This window comes from Nerophis ophidion, linkage group LG08 (assembly GCF_033978795.1).
Source record: "Nerophis ophidion isolate RoL-2023_Sa linkage group LG08, RoL_Noph_v1.0, whole genome shotgun sequence".
Lineage (NCBI taxonomy): Eukaryota > Metazoa > Chordata > Actinopteri > Syngnathiformes > Syngnathidae > Nerophis > Nerophis ophidion.
The window spans coordinates 77352165-77359555 of record NC_084618.1 but is presented as its reverse complement, the minus strand read 5'-3'; positions in this window follow the sequence as shown (position 1 = coordinate 77359555).

Sequence of the window (7391 nt, the reverse complement as noted above, 5' to 3'; positions counted from 1 at the left end):
TTTGGAGGAAGAAGAATACTGAGTTGCATCCTAAGAACACCATACCTACTGTGAAGCATGGGGGTGGAAACATCATGCTTTGGGGCTGTTTTTCTGCTAAGGGGACAGGACGATTGATCCGTGTTAAGGAAAGAATGAATGGGGCCATGTATCCTGAGATTTTGAGCCAAAACTTCCTTCCATCAGTGAGAGCTTTGAATGGTTGACCAAATACTTATTTTCCACCATCATTTACAAATAAGTCATTTAAAATTCCTGGATTTTTTTTTCACATTCTGTCTCTCACAGTTGAAGTGTACCTATGATGAAAATTACAGACCTCTGTCATCATTTTAAGTGGGAGAACTTGCACAATCGCTGGCTGACTAAATACTTTTTTGCCCCACTGTAGTTGGACTTCAATGTGGATATGCGATGTTTTCTCGTATTTTTCTCGTATTTTGCTGGGATTTTTGTAGGCTAATTACTTCTGTTGGAAGTGACAGTTGTGGTGCGGTGAACACCCTCATCTCTATTGTTGTGTTCCGTCCATCTCTGAGGGGAAATTCTATTTCTTGGCACATTGGAACATTGTAGGCACACGTTTGGTTGCATTCGAGCAGAGGTTAATTGTTTTTTTCGTCCTGAATCAATCCAACTTTATTCATACAAGCCTTTTCATGCACAGGCAAGTGGCAACACAAAGTGGATTACGCCCCAAAAAGAAGAAAAAGAAATCAATCAATCAATCTATAGCCCTAAATCACAAGTGTCTCAAGGGCTGCACAAACCACCACGACATCCTCGGTAGGCCCACATAAGGGCAAGGAAAACTCACACCCAGTGGGACGTCGGTGACAATGATGACTATGAGAACCTTGGAGAGGAGGAAAGCAATGGATGTCGAGCGGGTCTAACATGATACTGTGAAAGTTCAATCCATAATGGATCCAACTCAGTCGCGAGAGTCCAGTCCAAAGCGGATCCAACACAGCAGCGAGAGTCCCGTTCACAAGCGGCGCCAGCAGGAAACCATCCCAAGCGGAGGCGGATCAGCAGCGCAGAGATGTCCCCAGCCGATACACAGGCAAGCAGTACAATGGCCACCGGATCGGACCGGACCCCCTCCACAGGGGAGAGTGGGACATAGAAGAAAAAGAAAAGAAACGGCAGATCAACTGGTCTAAAAAGGGAGTCTATTAAGCACAATTGACAATTACAAAACATGGCATGGCACTGAGGATTGAAGGAAAACGCCACCGGTGAGGCGTCCACACTGGAGAGTAACACTATTTAAGCCTGTAGTTGCCAGGCAGTCAGCCTGGCGACATCATCCTCTACACACCCTCGCTCCATGCTGATAATCCACGCTCTTTTCTCGTTCCCCGTAAGTTTTGTTATTCATGCCATAGTTTGCAAGTTTTGTTTTATGTCCATAGTTTATGTTGTAGTAATAGTTTTGTTTCACAGCCAAGTTTTTGTACCTCCTCTGTGAGCGCTTTTCGTTGCTCCTTTTTTGAGTTGAGATTAAAATATCTCGGGTTGGGGAGGAGACCCTGCCCCAAGTGGAGGAGTTCAAGTACTAGGAGTCTTGTTCACGAGTGAGGGAAGAGTGGATCGTGAGATCGACAGGCGGATCGGTGCGGCGTCTTCAGTAATGCGAACGTTGTATCGATCCGTTGTGGTGAAGAAGGAGCTGAGCCGGAAGGCAAAGCTCTCAATTTACCGGTCGATCTACGTTCCCATCCTCACCTATGGTCATGAGCTTTGGGTCATGACCGAAAGGATAAGATCACGGGTACAAGCGGCCGAAATGAGTTTGGGTCTCTCCCTTAGAGATAGGGTGAGAAGCTCTGCCATCCGGGAGGAACTCAAAGTAAAGCCGCTGCTCCTTCACATGGAGAGGAGCCAGATGAGGTGGTTCGGGCATCTGGTCAGGATGCCACCCGAACGCCTCCCTAGGGAGGTGTTTAGGGCACGTCCAACCGGTAGGAGGCCACGGGAAGACCCAGGACACGTTGGGAAGACTATGTCTCCCGGCTGGCCTGGGAACGCCTCGGGATCCCCGGGAAGAGCTAGACGAAGTGGCTGGGGAGAGGGAAGTCTGGGCTTCCCTGCTTAGGCTGCTGCCCCCGCGACCCGACCTCGGATAAGCGGAAGATGATGGATGGATGGATTAAAATATGTCGTTACCTTCACATCGTGTCCGATCCAGTCGCTTTGCACCTCGGGAAAACAAACCACACCAAAGTCACGCCTTGACAACGTAAAAATGCCCAAGTGACGTCCAACGTCTTCAAAATAGCAAAATGCCACTTGGAAAAATATGCAAAATAGGGGTCTAGACACACCCAAAAATAAAAAATTGCATCCCAACATATTTGTAATCATCAAACACATGAACTAGACACCAAGTTTACATTTGTAGCTCATCTGTTTCAAATGTTAGAGACACCAGCTATCACATATTTGATTGGCCGCTGTGGTGACCCCAAAGGTCACCGGCGTGGGCGCCTAGCTAAATCATTTAAGTATGCCCTGAGCTACACCTGTGCCAAATTTGGCGCTTTTAGACAAAAGTGAACAAAAATATCCCTAAGTCCCTAAGGGCCTCCACTATCGGGCTTCACGGTGGAAGAGGGGTTAGTGCGTCTGCCTCACAATACGAAGTTCCTGCAGTCCTGGGTTCAAATCCAGGCTCGGGATCTTTCTGTGTGGAGTTTGCATGTTCTCCCCCGTGAATGCGTGGGTTCCCTCCGGGTACTCCGGCTTCCTCCCACCTCCAAAGACATGCACCTGGGGATAGGTTGATTGGCAACACTAAATGGTCCCTAGTGTGTGAATGTGAGTGTGAATGTTGTCTGTCTATCTGTGTTGGCCCTGCGATGAGGTGGCGACTTGTCCAGGGTGTACCCCGCCTTCCGCCTGATCGTAGCTGAGATAGGCACCATCTCCCCCTGTGACCCCGAAAGGGAATAAGCGGTAAAAAATGGATGGATGGATGGATTTCCAAACTGGGCTTCACGGTGGCAGAGGGGTTAGTGCGTCTGCCTCACAATACGAAGTTCCTGCAGTCCTGGGTTCAAATCCAGGCTCGGGATCTTTCTGTGTGGAGTTTGCATGTTCTCCCCGTGAATGCGTGGGTTCCCTCCGGGTACTCCGGCTTCCTCCCACTTCCAAAGACATGCACCTGGGGATAGGTTGATTGGCAACACTAAAATGGTCCCTAGTGTGTGAATGTGAGTGAGAATGTTGTCTGTCTATCTGTGTTGGCCCTGTGATGAGGTGGCGACTTGTCCAGGGTGTACACCGCCTTCCGCTCGATTGTAGCTGAGATAGGCGCCAGCGCCCCCCGCGACCCCGTAAGGGAATAAGCGGTAGAAAATGGATGGATGGATGGATTTCCAAACTGGGCTTCACGGTGGCAGAGGGGTTAGTGCGTCTGCCTCACAATACGAAGTTCCTGCAGTCCTGGGTTCAAATCCAGGCTCGGGATCTTTCTGTGTGGAGTTTGCATGTTCTCCCCGTGACTGCGTGGGTTCCCCTCCGGGTACTCCGGCTTCCTCCCACCTCCAAAGACATGCACCTGGGATAGGTTGATTGGCAACACTAAATGGTCCCTAGTGTGTAAATGTTGTCTGTCTATCTGTGTTGGCCCTGCGATGAGGTGGCGACTTGTCCAGGGTGTACCCCGCCTTCCGCCCGATTGTAGCTGAGATAGGCGCCATCGCCCCCTGTGACCCCAAAGGGAATAAGCGGTGGAAAATGGGTGAATGGATGTCCTCCACTATCTTGTATTATTGTATTAATGTTTCAAGTGATCTTTGACGAATTTCACTACGGCGTCGCGTACAAAAGTTGGTCCACTCGGGAGACGATGGACTCTCAGTTCTTACCTTGAATATGTCTCACCCGGTGTGGGTGAGGGTTGTGGCGGGAGAAAAAGGAGTGATGGCTCAGAGCTCCGAACCTTGGCGTGCCTCTCGTCGCCATCCTGTTCCATTCGGGGGACATCGAGACGTGACTCGGCGGACCAGCGCTCCTCTCTGTCGTTGTCCCGCGGGAGTCCGACGGCCGGGTTCGCGACATTGTTGGGATCGGAATCGAAGCCGTTCCTGAAGCTGCTTCATTAAGAAGTCAGATGACTTTGTTAAAAAGTCCAGCAAGGAAGGCGAGTTTCTTGATAGTCTTTAGCTTTAAGAACCCCCCTGCCAGTTTGTTGTTTTTGTGGGTTGTTATTGCCGTTGCTAAGTAACCAGAGCCAGGAGAGACGGAACAATTGCATCGGGTTGCGTTCAGTTTTTAATGACACACTGTACAAGGGAAGAAATTGTTCTTTGTTTGCACTTTGCATACTCTAATCCTCAACAGTAACTGGTCACACAGGTCTGAAACACGAATGTTGCACAAGACCCTTATGGATTGTTTATGATGTTATTTCTGACAATCTGCTATTTTTAATGTGCTTATTGACTGATATGTGATGTATTTAAAGGCCTACTGAAATGTGATTTTCTTATTTAAACGGGGATAGCAGGTCCATTCTATGTGTCATACTTCATCATTTCGCGATATTGCCATATTTTTGCTGAAAGGATTTAGTAGAGAACATCCACGATAAAGTTCGCAACTTTTGGTGCTGATAAAAAAAAAGCCTTGCCTGTACCGGAAGTAGCAGAAGATGTGAGTGTGACGTCACGGGTTGTGGAGCTCCTCACATCCTCACATTGTTTACAATCATGGCCACCAGCAGCGAGAGCGATTCGGACCGAGAAAGCGACGATTTCTCCATTAATTTGAGTGAAGATGAAAGATTTGTGGATGAGGAAAGTGAGAGTGAAGGACTAGAAAAAAAAAAAGAGACTATACAGTGGGAACGATTCAGATGTTCCATCCATCCATTTCCTACCGCTTATTCCCTTTTGGGGTCGCTGGCGCCTATCTCAGCTACAATCGGGCGGAAGGCGGGGTACACCCTGGACAAGTCGCCACCTCATCGCAGGGCCAACACAGATAGACAGACTACATTCACACTCACACTCACACACTAGGGCCAATTTAGTGTTGCCAATCAACCTATCCCCAGGTGGATGTCTCTGGTAGTGGGAGGAAGCCGGAGTACCCGGAGGGAACCCACGCATTCACGGGGAGAACATGCAAACTCCACACAGAAAGATCCCGAGTCTGGATTTGAACCCAGGACTGCAGGAACTTCGTATTGTGAGGCAGACGCACTAACCCCTCTTCCACCGTGAAGCCCCGATTCAGATGTTATTAGACAAATTTACTAGGATAATTCTGGAAAATACCTTTTCTGCTTATTGTGTTACTAGTGTTTTAGTGAGATTATATGGTCGTACCTGTACAACCCCGCACCTTTCTTCAGCACCAGTCGACGGGTGGTGGCGATGCCCATCTCTGCCCTTCGCAAGGGACCCTCTTCGAAACACGATCTTTCGAAATGATCGCTGCATAATACACTGTACTCTGTGTGTGTGGTCCAATCCAACCGCGTTCGCTTGACCGCTCTGTTCCATAGTAAAGCTTCACCGTCATCTTTCGGGAATGTAAACAATGAATCACCGGCTGTGTTTGTGTTGCTAAAGGCGGCCGCAATACGCCGCTTCCCACCTACAGCTTTCTTCTTTGACGTCTCCATTATTCTTTGAAGAAATTGCAAAAAGATTCAGCGACACAGATGTCTAGAATACTATGGAATTATGCGATGAAAACAGATGACTCATAGTCATCATACCGAGATATTTCAGCAGGATACTTTGGCGCGGAATTTAAAATTGCAATTTATTCAACTAAAGCGGCCGTATTGGCATGTGTTGCAATGTTAATATTTCATCATTGATATATAAACTATCAGACTGCGTGCTCTCAAGGTATCATACAAATAGTCGAGGCTCACTTTTTAATCCCACAACTGGAAAAAGGGATTTTTTGACCCCCCCCCCCCGATACAATTTTATTCCTTATCACAACTTAACTGCTTGTAACATTGCAATTTTTTATTGGTAAACATAACATTATTTCTGAGTGTGAATGTTGTCTGTCTATCTGTGTCGGCCCTGCGATGAGGTGGCGACTTGTCCAGGGTGTACCCCGCCTTCCGCCCGATTGTAGCTGAGATAGGCACCAGCGCCCCCCGCGACCCCGTAAGGGACAAGCGATAGGAAATGGATGGATGGATAACATTATTTCAAAATTACTTTTTAGCTCGGAACAGTTACGTTTTTACAATGTTACAACTTTATTGGCAGTAACATTTAACTTGTGCCGATTTTGCACATTATTAGGGCTGTATATCGTTAGGATTCTATTGATATCGATACTGGTATTCATAGGTCCTCTATCGGTACTGTATGTACTTTAAGTAAATAAAAATGTGAATTCCCTCAATTCCCTCAATCTTCATCAGGATGATGCCTATATATATATATATATATATATATATATATATATATATATATATATATATATATATATATATATATATGTATATATATATATATATATATATATATATATATATATATATATGTATATATATATATATGTATATGTAAATATATATATATGTATATATATATATATATATATATATATATGTATATATATATATATATATATATATATGTATATATATATATATATATATATATATATATATATATATATATATATGTATGTATGTATATATATATATATATATATATATATATATATATATATATATATATATATGTATGTATGTGTGTGGGAAAAATCACAAGACTACTTCATCTCTACAGAACTGTTTCATGAGGGGTTCCCTCAATCATCAGGAGATTTTTAAAGATTTTTAAAAGGAGATAAAAAATCTCCTGATGATTGAGGGAACCCCTCATGAAACAGTTCTGTAGAGATGAAGTAGTCTTGTGATTTTTCCCACACATACATATATATCAAATATATACATATATACACACACTGACTAAATACTTTTTTGCCCCACTGTGTGGACTGATTTCATATTAAATATCAATAACCAAGGCTCTGACAGTTTGCAAATTGACCCCATCTTGTGTCCAATTTGACAAAACTCTGATCAGTGACCATAATGTGTACTTTCTTGACATCACAAGCACAACATTTACTTATACGACCCAATCAAAAAAAAAAAAACTCGTCCACACACATGGTCTCCCATACCACAACCTGCTCACTAGACTTTGTGGATATCATAAAAAAAACGTCTCATTTCCATATTTTTTTTCCGAAATTACACAAATTTAAATCCATTACAAGGCATGATGGTAAAATGCAAAAACACTCTCTCTCTCCACCTATCCATGTTTGACTTCTAGCTACTGGATATTTCTGAGTGATTACAAGGATTTAACAAGGTCGTCAGGAAAATATAT